Source organism: Silene latifolia, chromosome 11 (assembly GCF_048544455.1).
Source record: "Silene latifolia isolate original U9 population chromosome 11, ASM4854445v1, whole genome shotgun sequence".
NCBI classification, from domain to species: domain Eukaryota; kingdom Viridiplantae; phylum Streptophyta; class Magnoliopsida; order Caryophyllales; family Caryophyllaceae; genus Silene; species Silene latifolia.
The window spans coordinates 42,190,289-42,215,933 of NC_133536.1; the positions used below are offsets into that span (position 1 = coordinate 42,190,289).

The following is a 25,645-nucleotide window of genomic DNA, read 5'->3' on the forward strand; positions in this document are numbered from 1 at the left end:
TCCTAACATAAAAGGATTTAGCTACTCATGCTATCAGATTTAACAATAATAATGATGAATATACTAAGAGACATGATAAAGAGATAATGAAGATGAATTATATAATAACAATGATAACAATAGAATAAAAATCAAGAGACAATGAAATAAAGAAGAACAATAATTAAATCAAGCAAAAGATTAGATTAAGGTTAAGAGAAAGAGAGATTACAAGAGAGCGAATCCCGAGTGAGAAGAGGCAAAGTAAAGTTCCAGTAGTAATTAAGAGTAAATTAGTGTTTACGAGTAAACTATCAGTTGCAAAACGTCATTATGACCTAATCTCGACTTTCTTTATATAGGGAAGTAATTATTAACATAAGTAAACCTAAACACGGATTAATTAACCCGTGTATAATAGCTAGTCACTCGATCGAGCCTTTTCAAACTACTCGATCGAGTGAATCTTCATCAAAACCGTTCGATCGAGCAACTGGGGCTCTGGATCGAACGCTTCCAAATTAGCCCAATTCGATCGACCATCAGAAACCACTCGATCGTCCTCTAAAAGCTCTCGATCGAATAAATATCCACTGAAACAGCCTTGACTTCGTTTGGTTAGCTTCATAGGACCTCTTTCACGCTTCCCGAGGTACGTCTTCTGCTCTAAAATCTTCATCTCCTCAAACTGCATGCTAAGAAGGACGAAAAAGGCACCATACCACTACTTTAAGGTCCATTTTTGCAATTAAGACAAAACAAACCAAAGTAGCCAACAAACCAATGAAAATGACATGAAAATACGTGCAATAAGAGGCTATAAAGTCTATATAAATTAAACGTATCAAATCTTCCCAAACCGAACCTTTACTCATCCTCGAGTAAACTAAATGCAAACTAATGGAGCGGAAATCAAAACTCAGAGCTAGCTGTAACTTGTCCACTTAAATCATTTGATGCAATTGAAACTAACAGTTATAGCTACAGCAGTCAAGCGCAAACGAGTTGTATGATGTCTATAAATAAGCTGACCTGTTGAACTTGCAAGACCTTTAAAATCGGACTCTCACGGGTCACTCTTGTCTCATGAAGCAAAGGGCGAATGTAAACGTGTAAGAGAAGAAGAGGAAAAACAGTCACTCACCTAAACTGCGACCCACATAACATGCATGCGACAAAAATGATAGACGATTCTAATCACCATACATACATTCCAACCAACAATATCCCTCACAGCGGAGGGCTTACAATAGTTATGGAAAGGTGAGGTTATAGTTAAGAAATGGCAAAATTATTATGGGATATATGGAGGTAGAGCGTCAAGCTAGCACCTAAACAAGACCATACAATTCTCAGTTGATTAGAAAATAAAGCACATACGCCCTCCTTTGGCGCACAACTCACTAACCAAACACAACAACTCCTAAAATGATGTAGAATAAAGCACAGGAGTAAGACCGTCACAAACTTCCTTTTTTTAAACGGTCCATATTTATCATTTCATTTTCCAACTTCCTTTTTCTTTTCTTCTTTCTTTTTCTATTTTCTCACGTTTTTTTTCCTTTTTTTGCTTTTTCCTTTTTTTGCTTTTTCCTTTTTTTTCTTTTCATGCTTTTCTCATTTTCCTGCCCACTTTTCTTTATTTTCTACCAACTCCATATGAATAGGGACAAACCAACTCGTAATAAGAAATATACCGCAAAAAGTACACTAAACTAGCTTGACATGCATGCTTAATTTGGGTGTAGTTAATGGGTCATAAGGCTAAGTTTGGCTAATGTGGAGCTAAATAGGTGAAAATGAAAGAAAGGGGAGAAATGTAAGCACCTCCCTGCATGTGACACCGACCACAAACCCGAATGTATGCAAGCAAAAAGCAATCGAATGTCATAAAAGTGCAAAAATGACGAACATGCTATGCAAGGAGTACTACTCTTAATTCCTACATGAACTGGTCATGAATGACACCAGTTATTTGGCTCTAATAACTTAGAAATTATAAGTAGTTTGCCAATTTTTCAGGTCAAGTCTATATGATCAACTATATTTTTGACATTAACTTGTAGATTATGCGCATGACTAAGATAATAAATGCCAATTAGATACAAGGTTTAAGTGAAATGACAAGTTAAAGTGGAAAATCATCATTGAAATCTACCGTTCCGACTTAACCTAAATGCAAAATGAAACGTGGATTTTTTGATTTTTCGAAATTTTTTATTTTTTTCTTTGATTTTTTTTGAAATAAAATACAATGCAAACAGAAAAATAAACGTGAATGCAAAGCAAATGCAAATGCAGACTCAAAGGATGCAATACCCTCCCCAAACCAAAACGGAGAATGTCCTCATTGTCCTCCAGCATACACCAACAGTATATAATGGGAAAGGGATAAAAACAACCAATAAATGAATGAATACAATAAATAAGGAGATGAGAAATAACTAAAAGAACAGAAATACATACAAAATAGTGAACTTCCCCAAAACAGCCAGAAAACTGGGGAAGTGAGTAGACCAACAGCTACTCGTCAACATGCTCCTCCTCATCCTCCTCCTCAACCACCGTGTAGTTAGGATCTCACTCCTGCTCCCTCCCCCTCCTCCTCCTCTCGTCAGCTCTAGCTCTCTCCTCCTGCTCAGCTGTGTCCGCCTCGCTCTCTGGTTGCGGGTACCCCTCCGCCGGGAACCGGTAAAAAGAAGGGTGTGGCCAGCCCTCAGTGATGGGACGTCCTCTCCTCATGTGATACTCGTACAGAGGGAATATGGCGAGTGCCTGATCCCGCTCCATACGAGCCTGCCTGGTAAGCAACTCAAGAAGAAAATCGTCACGACGCCCTTGGTCCATGACCTCGGGCGCCTCAAAGGGTGGAGGAAGAACAAAGTTAGCCGGGAAGACCGGCTGTGTAATAGAAGGAGTGGGGATAGGAGTTGGTGTAGGCGTGGGCGTGGAAGACTGCCCAACCTCAGTCAGTGTGGACCTCTCTCCAGTCTTAGGTCTCTTCCGCTTATTAGGAGCGGAAGTAGTGGGAGGAGCGAGTGTGAGATGGTAAGAAGGTAGAGGTGGAGGCAACCTCCCCGTCACAGTGGTCAAAGGTGCAAGATGAGGTAGGTCGGGAAACATTAAGGTCACGGACTCGGAACTACAAATCTTCCAAGTTCGCTGATCCCTGGTCAACCAAAACATCGCCTGTAAGGCAAACATCTAGGTACTTTTCCTTATCTACATGTGCCAGGTCACGGGGGTAGTCAATGAAGATAGAACGGGCGAGGTAGGAGACTATGCCTCCACAGGTAATCATGCCCGTCTTCTTCTGCCCGACAGCATTAAAATGCTGAGCTGTCAGATAAGAAATGTTAAGAACAAAGGTGCCCTCGCTATCAATGTTTAAATAGCCCCCTAAAATCGATAACTCAACATTGTTAATGTTGTTAGGCTCTTTACGCCCAAAAATCGTCCCTCCAAGGAGACGTAAAAAGTAACGGGCCGGGGGAAGATGAATCTGAGCCAGCCTACGCTGCTCAAAAGGAGTATGTGCCAAGGTAGTCCAAAGTAAACGTAGGACCTTCCGAGGAGGCTTCAGCTCACCGTGGGAAGACAAACCTAACCGACTACCAAACTCAGCTAAGGTCCATTTGGTAGTCCGGTTAAACAGTCTAAAGGAGACACAAGAGCTCTGCGGGTGTGTGTCATATGCAGCAGCTGAAAAGGTAAAGAAGCTGAAAAACTCAAGGGTCAGCTCCTCGTAGGTCAGTGCACTCATGGTAGTCAACCCAGTCATCCCCATCCCGTTTAACTACTCAGCAACAGGCTCGTAAATCCCCAGTCTCTCAAGGGTACTCTGACACAAAAACTTAGTGGAAGTGATGTTACAGCGCATTAAAATTTTAAAGCTTTTACGATAAAGGGAGTTCACGAAACGTACCTCAGGATAATCAGGAATCGGGTCCAAAGAGTCATCGGCACGGAACGTGGTAGCAGCACATCCAGGAGAAGGAGTACCTCGTCCTCGACCCCGTTCACATCCAGCAGTACCCGAAGAAGAAGCCATTCCAGGAACTGGGGGGGGGGGGCACTAAGGTAGACGAGAAAGCGGTTGTGACAGCTGGTGACGACTCAGCAGGGGTCATCACCAAGGAAAAGACCATGGCTGCAGTAGTGGCAGTGGTAGTAACAGCAGTAACAACATCAGGGCTAGTGACGGTGGCAGCAGCAGGGACCACCGTCTTAGAAAGGGATGGGGTAACAGTAGAATTAGTAGAGGGCATGGTGTTACTATCCATCCTAATAATCAAATAAGTACATTAATCAGATAATGAAGCAATTACTAAACGATTTTCCCAATTGAATCACAAATTTCAAAACCCTAGCCCTTAATTAGGTCGAAAATAAGCAATTAATTAACACGAAACAAAGGGGAAAGTACTTACTTGACAAATACCCACAAGAAGAAGCAAAGAAATCGACAAAAACGCAAGAAAATAGATGGATTAAAACCTGACTCAAGCAAACCCTAATTTCCCAATTAAACCGCAAACAAGACGAATTTGAAGGTGAAGGGTGAGGGCCTTTGTCGAAATACAAGCAAGGAATGCAATGTGGGTGGTGATTTTGGCAAAAGGGGAGAAAAAAATGGAGATTTGGGGGGGTTTTAGGAGGTTTTATCACAAAAATAAAGGGAGAAGAAGAAATAGAATAAAAATAGAAGAGGAAAAAAATACTCCCCGCGTGTAAGTAGAGCATAGTCACTCGATCGAGTGATTTGAAACCACTCGATTGAGACCTTCTTCCTGCATTCTTCTCGATCGAGTAAAATGCCTCTCGATCGAGAACTCTTCTTTTTGGTCAATTCGATTGAACATTTTACCCGGGCATTCCTATCGATCGAGTACAAAAAGAACCCGATCGAGTTGTTTTCCTTTGGCACGTGTCCCAATGCAATAAATCTTGCCCAAACCTGCATGAAAACACGTAGAAATGCTTCCCGCAAATACCAAATTCACAAAATATACAGTCTATATTCGGTCTTAAGCTAAAACTAAATATGCTATTGTCTAAGAGTCTAAAATGCAATTAAAATGTCTAAACAGAAATTCAAATTACAAAGTTTTACAACGGGGCATTCCCCGCTCATCTTCCAAAACACTGTAGTAGCCCAAAAGAGGGCTTCTGACTGGAGGAAGTCCCCTCAGCATTGCGGACCGTCCTCTTGGATCGCCATGAGCTTGAACTTGAACTGGTGGAAGGAGAATAGTTTGTGTCCACATACGCCTTTACTCTCTTCTTTCCTCTGGCATCCTTACTTTCATTGGCGGCATTCCCATCACTTAATTTGACTTTCACTGTACCTCGACCAATAGCATCTCCAGCATCCACTCTGTCTGTACCTGAAGCAAGGAAAACAACAGAATGGTCCTCCTTTTTGCTCCCAGTCTAAGGCTGAGGTATTACTATAGCAGCACAATAGTCAATTTTTTCAGCTGGAGAGTCGAAGTCTGGGTCTATTGAGGGTAGGGCATTGCAAGGTTGAACTTGCATAGGGGCCCTACGAGCTTTGGACTGATAAAATGCCAGTGCCTCATCACCTACCTAGAAAGTAAGGGTCTTCCCCCCGACATCAATTACCACGCGAGCAGTAAATAAGAATGGTCGCCCTAAAATAATAGGGTTATAAGAGTCTTCGGGTATGTCTAAGACCACAAAATCAACTGGAATAAAGAATCTCCCGATTTTCACATGTATGTCCTCTAAGACACCTAGTGGCCGTGATATACTACGGTCGGCCATCTGAATAGTCATATTGGTGCAATTAAATTTGGTCAAACCCAGTCTCTTAGCGAGATACAGTGGTAAGACACTCACGCTAGCTTCTAAGTCACATAGCGGATTGTCAATTAAGTGGGTCCCTATATGACATGGATTCGAAAAGCTACCCAGGTCTGATTGTTTGGTGGTGTCTTATTCTAAACTAAGACGGACCCTATTTCAGTCAAAGCCACCGTTTCATGGTCACTAATATGCCTCTTACGCGTTAAAATTTATTTCATAAACTTCATGTAAGAGGGTACCTAGGTAAGCAGTTCAGCAAAAGGAACGTTGATATGAAGGCTCTTCAGGATATTAGAAAATTTTCCGAACTGTTGTTCGGCTTTCTTGTTCTGCAATCGCCTCGGAAAGGGAACCATGATAGGAATTTATAATCCTTTGTTTCTTTCTGCCAACGTCTCAACACGATCCTCATCTTTTCTATTCGATCGATCCCTTTTTCCTATCGATTGAGGTCTTTCAGCAGCAATATCATTCGATCGAGCACCATCAACCACTCAATCGAAGTCCTCTTTTTCAGCTTCGCTCGATCGAGATATGAATTCACTCGATCGAGCAGTTTTCTCAGCAATTTTTTCGATCGAGGAATTTACTCTACTCGATCAAATTCTTAAAAATCAGCCTTACTCGATCGAGTAGTATTCCAAGCATTTCCTCTCGATTGACCTCCAGAAATGAGTCGATTGAGGATTTTCCTTTGATTCAGGATAGATTCGTCTCATTGAAGACGACACGTATCCATCACTTTGGAGTGACTGATGTGACCATAATTAGAGCATATTTAGCCCCCGAATTAGCCTTGTTCCCATGCTTTTTAGTGCATATTTTGGTCATTTATTGTCTTTAGTTCTTTGTTTTGCATATTCTTTGAGGTTTTGTGTCCTTGGTAGGAAAGGAGTGCAAACCTTGCATTTTCATGGCAAAATGAGACTAAATTGATTGAATTCAATGACCAAGCATCAAGGAGAGACAAGATTAGAAGGCCTTTGTACATATTATAGTAGATGGGCAATGATGAGGAAAGATCCTTGCATTCCCAAGGAAATCCCCAAGGATTTTATGAAGAGAAAGGGAAGAAAAGAAGAAGAAACAAAGCTAAGCAGCAATCCGTGCGGATTGTGCTGAAGACGCCCGTCCTCCACCTTCACAATCCGTGCGTCTTCTCCCAAAGACGCCGGCAAAGACCACCGAAGACGCCCGTCTTCTCCCAAAGACGCCGGGCGAGAGACCCTGAATCCGGCCGTCCCGTGCCTAAGACGCACGGATTCCAAGACAGCCTTGGTCGTTTCTTCAATCTTCAAGAAAGATGCCCATCCTTCTAAAAATACCGGCGTTTCCTTAAGTAGGGACTTAATCGTCATTTAAGCCCTTAGTTAACCCTAATGCATCCACCTAATTTCCACTATAAATACCCCATTAATCTAATTGGAAGAGCATGTTCTTCTTAGCAATATTTAGTGTAGTTAATATCAATCAAATCTCTCTTTAGTTTTGTAATCAACAATTAATCAAGTTTTAATACAAGTTTTATTTCCTTAATCTCTCTTTTGTTCATCCTTTATTTTGGGTAATTGAAGATTATTTGGGTTATTATTGGGAGATTGACAACCTCTCAATCAAGCATCAAGTACTTCTTTTATTCTTGCTTTATTATTGGAATCATTAGTAGGTATAATTCTCTTAATCCCTTTTTAATTATTGTTAATTAATTTCATTTATTCATCATGTTTCACTTTGTTGGTATGATTGACAACCTTGCTAGCATGTTCAACATGATAATGAGTGAGTAGTCACCTAGCTAGGGTTAATGGGTAATTAGGGGAAACCAACATGGGTAATGATTCATGCTTAAATTAATATGCTTTCATGGTTTATTTGCTTGCTTGTTTTGATCTCAACTCATGCACATGTTATGTTTGATGAAATGCGAGCCTATGAATCCTTGCATTTTTTACCCATCACCTATCTTTTCAATGAGACTTGTAAGACATAAACCAACTCGAGTCTCATTACACCATGCATGTTCTTGAGTAGGGAAGATTAAGTCAACTTGTAGGTGTTGTACAATCTAATCGATTCGGCTCCGGGACCCAAACTTTCCTAGGATTGTAAGATATAACCCAACCTAATCCATCACAACAATAATTGCTTGTTTATAATTTGAGAACATGTTTGTATGATCAATTCCCATGATTCCCCTATGACCCCATGACACCCTTGTGCTTTTTATCAATTGTTTACAACCCTTTTTATTCATCTTGCTTGTTTACTTTCATTGCTATTTAGTTTAGTGACCTTCTACATCAAACCCAATTGTGACACCCCTAAGACACCACTAGTTGCAATAGAAATCTCATCTCAATTCCCGTCCCTTGGGATCCGACCTTTACTTGCCTCTTTACTAATTGTAGAGTTGTTTGTGAAGTTATAAATTGTATTTTGGTCTAGGTGATTCCAACGACATTTATTTCGAAAAATAGAATATAGCTCCGAATTCCGACCAAAAATGGCGCCGTTGCCGGGGACGGTGTTAACTTGATTTAGATTTTCTTATATTGTTATTAGTTGTGTCTTTCTTTACCTTGGGGAAGTAAAACTCCTCAAGGTTTGATCTAATTGTTTTCGAGTTGTTTGATATTTTGCATGTCTAGAAGGTCACAAGGTGATTTGTTACCTTTTGATCGTGAAATTGAAAGAACTTTGACAACCAATAGAAGACTTGCTAGGAGAAATTTGAGAGGTATTGGTGAGGTTGTAGATATTCAACCAACTATTGAGTTCATCAACCCTTTTGCAAGAGAAGGTGAGGAGAACCCAACACAAAATACAACACAAAATCAACCCACAATGCCTAAGTTTTCATCACATTCCGTACCCACCGAGGAGAACCTACCCAATGGTACTCCCACACCACAACATCTAACCGGAAATTTTATTGCCAAATCCGCATTTATCCAATTAGTCGAAAGAAGCCAATTTGGGGGGATGCCTAGTGTAGACCCTCATTCTCATATGGAAACCTTTTGTGACTATTGTGATGCGATTTCTCAAACCGGTGTAACTCAAGACCAAATTCGATGGGTCTTATTTCCTTTTTCTCTAATTGGCACCGCGAAACAATGGTTGAAAGGCCTTGATAAGGCTACTCTCGGAATTGATTCTTGGAAGAAGTTGGCTCTAGCTTTCTACAAAAAGTTCTATCCACCGGAAAATACTAACATGCTAAGAGCTCAAATTACGGGTTTTAAGCAAAGGGATGAAGAATATTTGTATGAAGCTTGGGAACGGTTCGAGGGAATTTGTCGCTCATGTCCTCACCATGGACTTAGTGAGTGGTTCTTGGTATAACAATTTTAGAACGGTCTTTATGAAGATTCAAGGAACATTCTCAACATGGGATCAAATGGAATGTTCACCGAAGTTGATGACAATCAAACTTGGAACAAGATTGAGGAAATGGCAGTCCATAACTCACAATATAGTAGACCTCGCAAGGCTACTAGAGGAGGAAAGCATGAAGTGGACTCCATTACTCAATTGGGTGCTCAACTTAGTGCTCACATTGACACAATCAATTTGAAGTTTGAAAAAGCTATGGCTAGACTTGAAGAAACCTCAAAATCACCAAAGCATCATGTTAATGCCATGATGGCATCTTCATCAATCCCAAGTGGGGTATGTGAGAATTGTGGAACTTTGGGGACATGACCAAAGTGAATGTAGGTGAACAAATGAACAAGTGAATGCTTTCCAAGCATACAAGAGTGGTACCCCTTATTCCAACTATTACAATGAAAACACCAAATTCCATCCAAATCTCTCATACAAAAGCCAAAATGTTCAAAACCCTCAAACAACATACACCCCACCTCCCATGAGAAACCAAAATCAAAGACCCTTTTACAACCAAAACCAAGGTTACCAAAATCAAACTCCATACAATCAACAAAATGACCAAGGTTTTGATGTTCAAAAAGCGGTCCTCCAAATGCAAAAGAATCAACAAGAGTTTTTCACTCAAATGCAAAAAGATAGTCAAGCAAAGGAAATCACCATCAACAACATCCTAGCTCACACCAAAATGTTGGAAACCCAATTGACTCAACTAGCATCTTCAAGCTCACAAAGACAAAAGGGGCAATTACCACCTCAAAGTAATCCCCCAAGACATGAAACGGTTAGTGCCATTCACTTGAGAAGTGGTACAAGGTATGAAGCACCGAAGAAGCACGTTGAGGATGAAGTTGTGGAAGCTAGTGACAAGGAAGAAATTGTGCAAAACTCCAAGGATGGAGAACCATCAAAAGAAGAAATTTCAAAGAAAAATGAAGACAAGGTCAAGGAGAAGGAGCCCATTGTGATTAGACTTCCTTTTCCAAGTCGTCAAGCCAAGCCCAAATTTGATGACCAACTTGGAAAATTTATGGAAATTGTGAAGAATTTGGAAGTCTCAATTCCTTTCACGGAATTAATCAATCACGTGCCGGCCTATGCAAAATACATGAAAGACATCCTCACAAAGAAGAAGTCGATCCGGAAGCATGAGACTATCGCCTTCACTAAGGTGAGTAGTGCAATACTTCAAGGGAGTTCACCTCCAAAACTCAAGGATCCGGGAAGCTTCTCAATACCGTGTACCATTGGCGACACCACGATCAACAAAGCCTTATGTGATCTAGGGGCTAGTGTGAGTGTTATGCCGTACTCGGTGAGTAAAAGGTTGGGGATGGGAGAGCTTAAATCCACCAATATCACACTCCAAATGGCCGATAGATCGACGAAGACACCATTAGGGATATGGGAAGATGTTCCCGTACGAGTTGGGAAATTTTTCATCCCGGTGGACTTTGTCATTGTTGACATGGAAGAAGACTCCAACATTCTAATCATCCTAGGAAGACCTTTCTTACACACCGCGGGTACGGTGATTGATGTCAAACATAGAGAGCTCACTCTAGAAGTGGGAGATGAGAGTATAACTTTTAATCTTGACAAGACTATGAGAGCTCCACTTTTGCATGAACCATGTTTTATGATTGATCATTATAGCCGGAAGGATGATAGGAAGAAGTCGGAACTCCAATGAAAGAAGAAAATTGAAGATGCTCCATTCGAAGAGCAAGTGAATTGTAACAAAGAGAGCTTGCAAAGCTCATCAAAATCAAGCAAAGAAGAAGAGGATGGCCTCATTGGCCAAGACAAGAAATTGGGAGAATTGTCTCTATCAACTCAAGAGATCTTTAGTGATCAAGTGGATGAAGTTTGCGGTCTTTGGGACGACGAGTTTGAAGGGGTTTTTAATCCCTACATTGGCAATACTATCGATCAAGACCGATAACAAGGGCAAAGGTCTATTGAAGATCTTTATCACGATAATGAACAAGCTTTTGATTATTTCTTCAAGGTGTTGAGCAACATTAACAACACCTTGGACATGCCCCCATGACAATCTCTCTAATGAAGAGAGTTTGGTGGAGTCCTCCCTAAACCACCATTTGTAAATATTTCTAACTCCCTAACTCGTATTTCAATTCTTGTATTGCATTTTTGTTATTTTTGGATTTTTATACTTTGATCAAGATAATTGTCATGTTTGAGAGAAGTGAGGGAGGGACTAATGATTTCACTTAATGTGTAGTGCTTTAGTTAGTGTGGGGATAGCAATTGCCTAGGCTATTCATGCCTTTGTAGTGCCCCCACAATGAAGAACACGAGATTTTGAAGAATGGAAAAATGACAAGGGATATGCAAAGTACACGGATGGAACTGAATCCGGGTAAAAGGGGAAGAATCCGAGCGGTTTCAAGAGAATCCGCCCGTCTTCAGGCAATCCGGGCATATTGGGTAGAAGACGCCCGTCCTTCTGAGCTGAAGTTTTGAAATTTTAGGACTGTTAGCAAATCCGGGTGTCCTGTAATGTAATCCGCCCGTCTTCAGAAAGACGCCCGTCCTGAAGTGAAAGACGCACGTGTTTTTGGCTGAGAAAAACAAGAAAAATCCCTGTAAAGGAATCCGCCCGTCTTCACTGAAAGACGCCCGTCCCGCATTTACAAATCCGAGCGTCTTTGCTGAAAGACGCCCGTCTTTAGGCGAGAATTTCCCAACCCAGAACAGGCAGAATCCGGCCGTCCCGAAGGAAAGCCGCCCGTCTTCCCCCTGCATTTCAAATATTTCGGGTTTATTATAAATCCCTCCCACATTCATTTCTTCATTTCCTCATTCAAAACACTACTCATAAACCCCATAACTCCAAAACCCTCATCCTCTCCATCACAAAAACAAGATTCCTCAACAACATTCACCAAAATCAAATCAAAACATCCTTTTAACAACAAATCAATCACTCCTCTTTCAACAAAAATCAAAACCAAACACAAAATCTTCAACCTTGAGTCGATTTTTGAATTCATAAAGGCAAAGCCTTTCATCTTTAAATCAATTTGGGTACACTAGAAATTGAAGATTTTTCACTCTTTTCGTGGTTTAATCATCAATGGCAAGGACAAAGGGAGCAACAAAGGCAAAGGCACCAAAGTCAAAGGCACTCTCATCTAGGCAAAAGAGTCTTCAAGCAAAGAAAGCATTGGCTATGGTGGTAGCTAGCCCAAACTTGGAAGTGCAACAACAACAACCGCCCATGGAAGTAACAACATCTACTACTCCGGAAATTGATCAACTTTCGAACTATCCGGAGGTAATTTTCATTTCCAAATCCCATAGGGACACTTTTGCCAAGTATGCTAGAAAATCATTTATATCCACCAAGTTTATTTGTGAAGATGCCTTAGATAATTTGGGTGTCCTTGAGCAAACTAGAGCCTTCTTTAAAGCAATGGGGTTGGAAAAATTGTTTGAATCCAAGGAATTGACATACCCCTCCCTTACCTTAGAATTTTTGAGTTCTTTAAAAGTTAACAAGGTTGAGACTATGGAAAGCATCGAGTTTCGCCTAGCTAATGTGAGTAGGCGCATCTCCTTTGAGGAAATGGGTAAAGCTTTGGGTCTTAGTGATTCACCGAGTTATTTCAAGAATGTTGGCAAATATGACCCCGCTCCTCTTTGGGAGGCGATTTCCAGAAGGAAATTTGAGAACTTTCATGCTAGTCGCGCTCTATTAGTCCACCATCCGGGCATTAGAGTGTGGCACAAGGTCATAGGAAACACCATCATTGCAAGAAAAGACACCAACCATTTCACCAAACTCGATTTTGTTCTTCTTGAGTCGGCCTTGAACATTGGAAGGGAATTCACCAAGCCTTTCAACTCTCTAAGGCTTTTGGTGGATAGATGGCTAAACATTGATTGTGGGAAGCAAGGCACTACCGTTATTGTGAATGGCGGTCTAGTCACTATTTTAGCTAAATACTTTGATCCGAACTTCAACAAGGATAACAAGTATGAGGCGAAGAAGGGTGGTCATCTCATTGATATTGATACTATGATAAACAAATACAAGTGGGTCTCTCATAACCCTGTTGACACCAAGTATGGATGGCTCACAAGTGAGGCTAGATCTTTTACTTTGCCTTCGAAGATTTGTCGTTTAAGTGTCCACCGGACCAACTATCTCCTTCCCCTTTCAAAAGAGGCCGAATATATCATCCGACAACAAAAGGGTGAAATTGAAATGCCCTCCTCTTCCATTGTCACACCACCCTATCCTTTCAAGTACCAAGAGTTCAAACCCGAAGGAGTCGAAGCAAGCAAGGATTATGTGACTCTTATTATGCAAGAGATGCACAAGCAAGCCTTCAAGGACCGGAAAGATGCTTACTTAGCCCAATATCCACCCCTCCTACACTTAGCTAGGCAAGGACTACTTGATCCTTCATGTCCTTTGCCTAGTTGGGCGGATAGAGAAGTCTTCTTTCCGAGTGCATCTAGGGGTGAGCTTCCGGGTGACAATGAGGTTGTTGGTGATGAAGATGTTGATGATAACATTGATGAAGAGGCTAGTGAAGAAGGAGAAGAGGATGATGAGCAAGGTGAACAAGAAAGTGAAGAGGGAAGTGGTGATGAGTCCACTTCTAGTGAGGAAGGTGATGATAGTGATGGTATGATGGAAGATTAACAAGCTTTGGAGGCTCCTACCCTCTCGAGGTTTGTTCTACTTCTTTCTTTGTTTTAATTATTTTTCTTGATCATTGTTGGAGTAGTCCTAGCACCATAGAGGACTAACACCTCGGCCCTATTGAGGTGTTCTCATTTTATTGCTCCCACCTTTTAAAATCCAAAATGACAAATTAGTTTCATGCATTGCATCGTGTGTGCATGAACTACACCCAACCTTAGGACATTAGCAATAATGTCTAACTCGATTTGGGGAAGTAAATGCATACACAACGGGAGGTAATCTAAATTATCCTCTCCGTCATAAACAAAAAAACCATGCATCATGTAGTGTAGATTAGTGTAGCTTGCATTTAGTGTAAAAATCATGCATCATGTTTGCATAATTTCCCATCATTTTGGCCATTGAGGACAATGCCCATATTAGTGTGGGGATGGGGAATTCTAACTTAACTCTTATTCAAAAATCCAAAAAAATTGAAAAATTTCGAAAAAACCATAAAATTTTGAAAATTTGAAAATCCAAAAACAAGTTCATTTCCTTTGTAGTGTAGTCTTGTATATATTGTTGTATATATTATGTTTGTTCTATCCTTGTTCAAATTGATCGACTACGCCACATCCGAGACATGGGGATATTGAAGACCGCATGGTATGATCTTTCCAATCTCCTTTTTCCTCTTTATGTTAATGACTATGTGGCTTTATTTTGATTGATGCGGTATAACAATGTGAACTTAGGACTTGCATTTAGTTTATATGTCATATTAGTTGGTAGAATCACTTGCATTAGGATGTACATAATAGTTGCATCATGGCATATAGTTGCATTTAGATGAAAAGTTTTGAAAAGTGCCTAATTGGGAACTTTGACAAGAGCAACTAAGCCATTATAAATACTTTTTCAACTTAAGACTTCGCCTACTAGAATGGTTGTAAAACACCCTAGATTGTGTCATACTAGTGTCTTTCGACCCATGACCCAAAGCCTAGTCAAGGGTTTGCATGTGAGTCACCTATCCAACCCCGTGATGCGATGTGGACTTGGTTAACTTGTCTAGGTGACCTTGATTGACCTTGTGGTAAGGCAACCCAAAAATACTTTCTATCAATAAGTTTGAAGTGCTCACTTCCGAAGATTTTGTTATGTGGAAATAATTTATTGCCAAGGAAACCTCAAATGTTTTGAAATGTTGAAATGTTGAGAATTGTAGTCGTTTTGATGGAGGCGTACCACTTCGATGTGCTTTGGAGAGGGATCCATTGAATTGGGCCTCCACAGGGTTGTGAATTCAACCGCCCAGAGACAGAGTGACTATCACCCCGAAAAGCTATTGTCTAGAGGTTAACCGGTTGCCTAATAAGCGATTGGTGAAAGCAAAGGACATTAGCACGGAAGGGACAAACCCCATCTCTAATTCTTGAAATGTGAAAGTTGAATGAGGTCAATTTTTGAATACTAGTCATATCCACCCTTGTTTACAACGATTTGAGCATTTTATTTCCAAAAAGCCTTTTTGTCAAGCCACTTTGTCGAGCTTGGGACGATCCATGACCTTTACTTTTGTAGAGAACTCGAGACTTGTCATGTCATATGCCACTAGCATCATAGGGATCATCATTCCACGCCATCCGATCGCTCTTGACGAAAGCATTTGGAAATTGAGGACGAAAGTAGTCTAGTTTAACACCATTTGGAGGTGATTTAGTGCCATCCTCTTAGCCTTAGTGATTTGTTAAACTAGTATTTGTGAAGGAATATATGCTCTTAAATTTGTTCTCTTTTAGTTGACTCCGCCACTAGATGAGGAAGTGGCTATTCTTTTTGTAGATGCATCCATTATTTGATTTTGTGTGCTTAATGTTTGGATGCGTCGCCATATTGGCAAAACCCACCTTGCCTTGTAAGAAGGCATCCTACCTCATGGTTGTCTTGTTGTGAGTTGAAGGGGCGGAGTGAGACCCGCTAATTGTCTCATATCGGCTATGTTATTAGGTTAGTTTAAATAATGGTCCTAGTCTGCGTCATCTCTTTACTCGGGACGAGCAAAGGTTCGGTTTGGGGATATTTGATGTGACCATAATTAGAGCATATTTAGCCCCCGAATTAGCCTTGTTCCCATGCTTTTTAGTCCATATTTAGGTCATTTATTGTCTTTAGTTCTTTGTTTTGCATATTCTTTGAGGTTTTGTGTCCTTCGTAGGAAAGGAGTGCAAACCTTGCATTTTCATGGCAAAATGAGACTAAATTGATTGAATTCAATGACCAAGAATCAACGAGAGACAAGATTAGAAGGCCTTTGTACATATTATAGTAGATGGGCAATGATGAGGAAAGATCCTTGCATCCCCAAGGAAATCCCCAAGGATTTTATGAAGAGAAAGGGAATAAAAGAAGAAGAAACAAAGCTGAGCAGCAATCCGTGCGGATTGTGCTGAAGACGCCCGTCCTCCACCTTCACAATCCGTGCGTCTTCTCCCAAAGACGCCCGGGCAGCAGCCACCAAAAGACGCCCGTCGTCTCCCAAAGACGCCCTGGCAGAGACCCCTGAATCCGGCCGTCCCGTGCCTAAGACGCACGGATTCCAAGACAGCGCAGATTCGTTTCTTCAAGCTTCAAGAAAGATGCCCATCCTTCTAAAAATATCGGCGTTTCCTTAAGTAGGGACTTAGTCGTCATTTAAGCCCTTGGTTAACCCTAATGCATCCACCTAATTTCCACTATAAATACCCCATTAGTCTAATTGGAAGAGCATGTTCTTCTTAGCAATCTTTAGTGTAGTTAATATCAATCAAATCTCTCTTTAGTTTTGTAATCAACAATTAATCAAGTTTTAATACAAGTTTTATTTCCTTAATCTCTCTTTTATTCATCCTTTATTTTGGGTAATTGAAGATTATTTGGGTTATTATTGGGAGATTGACAACCTCTCAATCAAGCATCAAGTACTTCTTTTATTCTTGCTTTATTATTGGAATCATTAGTAGGTATAATTCTCTTAATCCCTTTTTAATTATTGTTAATTATTTTCATTTATTCATCATGTTTCACTTTGTTGGTATGATTGACAACCTTGCTAGCATGTTCAACATGATAATGAGTGAGTAGTCACCTAGCTAGGGTTAATGGGTAATTAGGAGAAACCAACATGGGTAATGATTCATGCTTAAATTAATATGCTTTCATGGTTTATTTGCTTGCTTGTTTTGATCTCAACTCATGCACATGTTATGTTTGATGAAATGCGAGCCTATGAATCCTTGCATTTTTTACCCATCACCTATCTTTTCAATGAGACTTGTAAGACATAAACCAACTCGAGTCTCATTAGACCATGCATGTTGTTGAGTAGGGAAGATTAAGTCGACTTGTAGGTGTTGTACAATCTAATCGATTCGGCTCCGGGACCCAAACTTTCCTAGGATTGTAAGATATAACCCAACTCAATCAATCACAACAATAATTGCTTGCTTATAATTTGAGAACATGTTTGTATGATCAATTCCCATGATTCCCCTATGACCCCATGACACCCTAGTGCTTTTTATCAATTGTTTACAACCCTTTTTATTCATCTTGATTGTTTACTTTCATTGCTATTTAGTTTAGTGACCTTCTACATCAAACCCAATTGTGACACCCCTAAGACACCATTAGTTGCAATAGAAATCTCATCTCAATTCCCGTCCCTTGGGATCCGACCTTTACTTGCCTCTTTACTAATTGTAGAGTTGTTTGTGAAGTTATAAATTGTGTTTTGGTCTAGGTGCTTCCAACGACAATTATTCCGAAAAATAGAATATAGCTCCGAACTCCGACAAGTGACGGATACTATTTTATCTCACAAGTGACCCAAATAAAGGAGAGAGGGAAGCACATGGGGGTGCCCCCACCTTGTCCTCCCTATCCGTTTTGTGAGTGGCATTACCCGTCACTTGACGACTATTCATGCACTGCAACAGTATTTTCCGGGTCTGATATGTCTTCACCAGTCGACATTTTAGGTCCTTCATAAGAAAGACCGCTTCGCAAATTTACCAGATTTATCGTCTTATGTTGGTTCTTATCAGGTGGAGACGGTAAATGACCCGACTTCCTTAAAGATTGGTTAGCCGCGCGTTGAGCTATCTGGGACTCGAGTTACTTGATCGACGCATCTTTTTATTGGTCACTCTTCTGCAATTAAACAGTCAATGCTTATATCATTGACTTCAACTCGATCATCTCACTAACACCACTTGAGGAAGCACCTTGTTGCGGTGGTGGAAAGGATGGAGGCTTTTGAAAGCCTTGTTGAGATTTGTAAGGAGGAATGTAAGGTTACTGTTGCTGCTGCGGTGGAGGTGGACCCTTAATCTTTTGATACCAAGTGTTATGGCTACTTGTAGGCCGATAAGGCATGCTTCGTGTTCGGCGGCGTTGTTGGCGACGAAGAAGTCTAGCTTGACCGAGATCGAACGTGTCCTCCTTCTGGAGGTATCACAAGGATTCCGACTCCAAAGCCTCTCACGTTTGATGCACCGTCAAAGTATAGGCCCCATGCGTTGGTGTCGGCACAAAGGATGTCTTCGTCAGTGAGTGACCAGGTGTCGGTTGTTGGATCCTCTTTAACGGGGTTTTCTGCTAGGAAATTGGCGACAACCCTTCCCTTGATGACCTTTATGGGTAAAAAATTGAGGTCGAACTCAGATATCATGAGTGTCCATCTGGATAATCTTCCACTCAATACGGGTTTCTCGAAGATGTAATTGATGGGATCCATCTTGGAGTGAATGTGAACTGCGTACCTGAGCATGTAATGTCGTAGCTTCTTTGTGGATCATTCCAAAGCGAGGCATGTTTTCTCCAATTGGGATTATTTGGTCTCGTATTCGATGATCTTTTTACTGATGTAGTAGATGACTCGTTCTTTCATGTTGACTGTCTGTGCTAGCATTACTCCCATGGCCGTGTCGGGGATGGTCAGGTATAGGGATAGGAGTGTTCCCTGTTGTGGCGGCATGAGGACATGAAGTTTGGATAGGATTTTCTTTATTCCGTCGAAGGCTTTTGGAAATCATCGTCCCAATCCGTATGATCGGTGACGCGGAGCTATTTGAAGATAGGCTAGCAAATCATGGTGAGCTTGGCTATGAAGCGGCTGATGTATTGAACTTGACTCAGAAATGCCCGAGTCTCCTTCTCGTTCTTAGGCTGAGGCATTTGTTTGAGAGCTTTGATTTTGGTTGGATCAATTTCGATGCCTATTTTGCTGACGACGTGTCCTAAGAGTTTTACGGAGGTGACCCCGAATGCACACTTCTAATGATTTAGTCTCATGTTCTATTTCCGAAGACGGGCGAAGAATTTTCAAAGGGCGTCGATGTGGCCATCACGTTCCTTTGATTTAACGATCATGTCATCAACGTACACCTCCAATTTCTTATGCATCATATCGTGTAGGAGAGTGGTGGCGACCCTCTGTTAGGTTGCTCCGGCAATGATTGGACTGAAGGGCATGACAGTTTAGGAATATCTGCTATATAGTAAATGCAGTTTTGTGCATGTCTTCCTCAACCATTTTTATTTGGCTATGTCCGGTATACCCGTCCATGAATGATAGAAGAGCATGCTCGGCGGTGTTGTCTGCTAAGATGTAGACGTGCGGTAAGGGGAAGTCGTCCTTTGAAATCGCCTTGTTCAGGTCTCTGAAGTCAACACAAACCCGGATTCTCCCATCCTTTTTTGGTACGGGGACTTTGTTAGCCACCAAGTCCAAATACTCGGAAACTTTGATGAATCCGGCTTTGAATTGCTTGTCAACCTCTTCCTTGATTTTCAATGCCCATTCATGGAGCATGCGGCGCAACTTTTGCTTCACGGGTTTGGCTCCAAGCTTAATGGGTATCCTGTGCTCTGCGATCTCCTTGCCAATCCCAGGCATGTCTTTCTAGGACCATGTGAATACGTCCTTGTATTCGAGCAAGAGGTTGCTGAATGCTGTCTTTCCGAGGGGTCAAGGGTGATCCCTATCTCAAGTTCTTGAGCGGCTTGGTCAGTCCCGACATTAATAGGTTCAGTCTCCTCAATGATGGGTGTTCTAAGTTCGCTTTTGTCGAGTTCTTTGGCTAACTTAGGTGGGTAGTCACTCAAATCAAATTCCTCATATTCGTTCAGAATTGCATTGAAGTTAAAATGAGACGTCGTAAGCAAATTTAGCATTCATTAAGTCGATCGGAGCGAAGAGCTCGGGCAGGAAAGACAACTCATGGGGAGTCAGAGGTGACGCTGCATAGGAGGTGGCCCTTGGGACAAGCTCGAGGTTTCTACCTTCCGTAGGAGTAGGGGTGACAATAGTTGACTCAGCCTCTGTGACAGCCCCGAGATTGTGATAAAATAGTGGGAAAAGGATTTTTGTTGAACCATAAAGATATATATGTTTATGTTTTGATAATATCAAGAGTACTTTATGTTATGTATACTCGTTACGCGTAATTGTTTGTTTAGTCTCTTCAGAATAGACTTATTATTTGCGATGCTTAAAGAATTGTGATGTATGTATACAAGAACATATTGTGATCAAGTTTTCATTCACAGATCAAGATATTACAAGATAGTGAAGGAATTATTCAATCATTCATGAGAATATGATGCTCATTTAAAGACTGATCAAGCTTGAATGATGGAGTAGCCTTCACTCGAAGATCTCCTAAGAAGATTAGAATAGCGTAGGTGATTATCTCGTAATGGTAAATTTAGAGTTCACTTCTTAAATTGGTAAAGTTATAGCTTCACAGCTATAACATTGCTTATATAAGAACTCAAAGTTATAGCTATTCTACTATAACATTGAGATGTAAAGTTTGTATTATACACGACAAAAATATTTTTTAAATTGTTTTGAAAAATGTTTTTGTTCTTTTAAATGTTTTTCGCAAAAGGTATTTCTTATGAAAGTGAGATTATATCCCTATTGAGTATGGTTCTATTTAAAGCTTATAATTAGTAATTATGTTAAATCAACTTATGAGTTGAGTCATATTACTAATTAGGGTTTCTAATACTATCCACTTTTAAACCCAAAATCTAACCTAGTTCCATGCTAGGGCTTTTCACGAAAAACGAGGCCTATGAGCTGTGTGGATCTCGTGTAACCTAATAATATAAGTTAAGTATTGTTAAGATTTTATTCTCTAGAATTATCTTAACATATCTTTTATATTTAGCATGATATGGTTATATATGATATGATATTTTTGTTATGGCAAAATCTTATTATATCTTAAGATTTAAGAAAAAGATAATAGGTGAATAATTGATAAAATTATCTTTTCGTTATTCACTATCTTTTCTTAAGATTTTATGAATAAAAATAATAAGATATTATTCTATTTACATATCCTATTATTCGGCCATCTAGGTTTTCATAAAACCGTGAGCCTTGCTTCCTCTTTTGCTATACTCTACTCTTTGCTACTTTGAAAGTAAGACCTTTGAGAATAACTTTGATTTATTTTCAAAAAGCAAAAACCGTGTTTTAAAGCAAGAAAACCGTTTTGTTATTTTTAGAAAAGGCCGTGTATTTTTAACTTGTGCATTCATTCTTTTGTTATCGTTATAAGATAATAGTGCTTAATTGATTTCTTACTCGTTCATTAACGTGAGCTTTTAGAAGAATCATTACTGCTTTATTATTAGCGTAAGTTAGTCAGTCAAGTATTTAACGGTACTCACTTGAGTTACAACAAGGGTTATTTATAAGAGTTGGGTTAGTAAATTTGTAATCCGTAGAAATGTACTAAATTTATTAAGCGAGAATAGTGGACGTAGGTTTCGATTTGTGAAACTGAACCACTTCAAAAATTCGTGTGCCTCTCTTTCTCTTTCGTTTATTTGCATTGTTTTAACTCGTTAATTGGTTAATTTGTTGAAGTTTAATCAATAACTTTAAATAATTAATTATACACTTATAATCGAAAAGTAGGTCAAAATTTTTAATCCTCAATTCACCCCCCCTCCCCCTCTTGAGTATTTCGGATCGATAGACTCTTCAATTGGTATCAGAGCCCCGTGCTCTTGATTGCCTAACCGCAAAGAGGCTGATCTGTCTATCTTTATTTTTCTTATCGTTTTATATTCCGCTGCCTATCACGTGATAAATGGATTCCAAATACCTTAAGTGTCCCGTTTTTTATGGTAAGAATTATGGGTTATGGAAAAACATGATGACTCACTATGTGAAGGGTCGTGATTGGGAGTGCTGGAGGATTATCCAAAATGGACCGCATAAAATTTTGGTTGCATCCGCTGAAGGCACTACCTATGAGAAAAAGGAAGAGGATTACGTCGAGGCTAACTACAAGAAGGCCGAAAAGAATTCTAAAGCTATAAGTCTATTGCAGAACGGCATGACTACTACAAAATTCGATCGCTTCTCTTCGTGCTCTACGGCCAAGGAAATATGGGATGGCCTTGAACTAGCTTATGAAGGTACTTCCATTGTTAGGAAACACCGCATAGATCTGTTAATGCAGAAATATGAGCTATTCAGTATGGAGCCAAATGAGTCCATGGATAGTATGTCCGCACGTTTTTTAAGCATCATAAATGAATTGAAAAACCTAGGAAGAAAGTTCAATACCGAGGACATTGCAAGAAAGGTTCTTAGGAGCCTAACTAAAACGTGCCGTGCCAAAGTCACAACAATGGAGGAAACGAGAGATCTTGAAAACCTATCCTATCAAGAACTCATTGGTGCTCTCATGGCCCATGAACTCACTCTAAATGCTGATGAAGCATAACCGAGTAGAGGTAAAAACATGGCCATGAAAAGCGAGGATGTCAGCTCCGACATAGAGGATGAGACCGTACTGTTTGCTCGTCATATTAAAAATAGGATCTATCGAAACAAGCAAACAAAGTCTACTGCTAATAACAACAAGTCTTTTAATTAGAACGCAATAGAGTCTAAATCGTCATTTGCCAACAGAGGTTGCTTCAAGTGTGGGGACTCTGATCATATGATCAAGGATTGTCCCACATAGGAGAAAATTAAAGACAAGGCAAAACGCGAGAAGACAAAGAAGAAGTTCAAAAAAGTAATGATGGCTTCGTGCTGGGGAGATCTTGACTCAGAAGATAATGAAGGATATGAAGATGACGAAGTAGCAAATCTTTGTCTCAGCAGCGCCAGTCTTGACCTAATCTCTGACAGCGACAATGATAGCACAGATTCTTACTCAAATTACTACTTTCTAGGAGAATCAGATGAAGATGACGATGAAGAGGTTAGTTATCTTGAACTCAAAAAGCGTGTGAAGAAACTATCTAAAAATGCCTTAATTGATTTTTTGAGCAATCTCTCAACAAATATCATGAACAGGATATGGAACTAAAGGATCTAAAAGAACATATTCTTGATATTGCTGAGGAGAATCATATTCTAAAGGCAAAAGCTAAGAAGTTAAAATCTAAAGTTATAGCTAATAAAGCTACAACATTAGATACTACTAATGCTGAAAAGAAGGACTTAGAGTCCAAAGTTATAGCTAATGAAGCTATAACTTCAGAACTAAGGCTTAATATTAAGTGCCTTCAAGCCAAAGTTATATCTAGTGAAGCTATAACTTTAGAACTTAGAAAAGCCAAAGAACTTTTAGAGACTAAAATCACATCTGATTAAGCACTGATTTTATACCAAAAGAAAGAAATCGATTCTCTCACAAAATAATTGAAAGAATCTAAAACTGACATGATCAATGTTAAGAAGCAGCACTCGGATGTTGTATTTATTCTTAACACAAGGTTCCAAGACTTTCGTGACAATTTCAAGAAAGATAATGAAGTAGACCACACGAAATGCCTTGAGGAGATAAAAACCCTAAAGGGCTTAGTTTTACATACTCAGAAAGTCTCTTATAAGTGGGAATGTAGCACAAAAGTCTTAAACTTCCTAACCAAACAATCTGACAATAATATGAAGATGGGGTTAGGACATGAGTGCTAGAGCCGTAGAGATCACTCTAAATGCAAATCAACACCTTCTGATCACGATTTCAGAAAAATAAAATATGCTGATCTTTCTAAATCTCTAATTTGCAATTATTGTGGTCATACGGGTTCATACCCAAGACAATTGTGTCAAACGAGCACATGATATACGGAAAAATACCGATTTTGCTAAAACGGTTTACACAACAGTCTAGGATGATGAATCCCCCATAGATGAACCTAACGAAGAAAGGAATAATAACTTTCGTTGGTTCTACGACATGGCATTTGATTACACCAAAACACTACTACAAATCCAGGCAACTACAACGCCCCTTTAACAACGATTATTCACGAAAATCACAATAGACGTTGTAGAATGTATGGCGCGAATTTTACTAAAATGAATTACAACGGGTATGGTTATAAAAACCGTTGTTATAAGTTTTAACAACGGGTTACACATGCACAACCGTTGTTAATAATTTGGCGCAAAATTGACGCAAAGTTAGTGAAAAGTAATCACAACGGTTACTTTTGGAACCCGTTGTTAAAACTTATTTGACAACGGTTATTGATTTACAACCGTTGTTAAAACTTATTTGACAACGGTTGTTCTTTAATAACCGTTGTCAATACCTTCCATACTATAAACCACACAAACACAAGTCTCTCACTGACCACAAAACACAAACCTTAATACAAAAACACAAACCCAAAGAGACAAACACAAACACAAACACAAAACACACACTTTCTCATCGTCTCTTTCTCTCTTTCTCATCGTCTCTTTATCTTCTCGTCGTCACTGTTGATTTCATCGTCTAATTATCAGGTAAATCTCGCCATCACTGTTGGTTTCATCGTCTTTCATCGTCATTATTTTCTTTTTCTAATTATTTAATTTGCATGTGTATGTGTTAGTTTTTATCGACCATTATGTTATTTCTTTAAGTATTATTCGCTTAATTAGCTAGTAAAACAAATTAAATAAACTAAAACAAAGAAGAAGCAAGATGATAGAGAGGAATGCATGATAAACATAAATAATATATATATATATATATATATATATAATAAATACATAAATTAAAAAAAAAATTACATTAATAAAAATGCAATTCTTATATTTTCATAGAGGGTCTTATTCTCCTCTATGATATCCGTCCTCTCCTCCTTGGCTATTTGGAGGTTCCGTTCAGCAGTTGCTATATCGTCATATAGCCGCAATCGCGCCGCTTTGCTCCGTCAAGCCATCTTCTTTGGCGTCCTTCAGAATGGATCGAGCATCCGCAAGGTAGCTCCTGAAACTTTCCTCAATGTGGAGCAACCGGCGGATGAAACTGTTGTTGTTCTCGATCATAGTAAGAGTCTTAAGGATGATATCATTCATTTTGTTGGAGTTTGGAGTTTGTTTTGAAAGATTAAGTAGGGTTAATTTATTTGGAGTTTGTTTTAGCAGTTAGGGTTTGGAGATGTATATAGTGAGATAATGGAATGTTAGTTGAGATAATGCATGTATTTATACTAAGCAATGTGTGGTTTGAGTTATTTTTTAATTAATATATATGTTAGGATGTTGTGCCATAATCATCATCATATCTCTCTCTGCTGCTTCAAATCTTATTAGTAACCCTTCTCATTCCATATTGTCCGTTCATATGCACAGGGATGGCAGTAATAATGCATGCATCAGAATTATAACGGGCCGTAATTATGCATGCATCTAGTAATATTTAATTTAATTTTTTTTTATTTTTTAAGAACAAACAACAACGGTTATTTATAAAAAAACCGTTG

General features: G+C 39.6%; 1 non-coding gene across 1 annotated transcript; it reads right to left on the bottom strand.

Annotated features, from left to right (window-relative positions):
- Positions 1-9,024: 9,024 nt before the first annotated feature.
- LOC141615444 (small nucleolar RNA R71) lies at positions 9,025-9,131 on the bottom strand. The gene has a single exon (XR_012529865.1). It is a non-coding gene; the product is annotated as a small nucleolar RNA R71 (small nucleolar RNA).
- Positions 9,132-25,645: the final 16,514 nt, after the last annotated feature.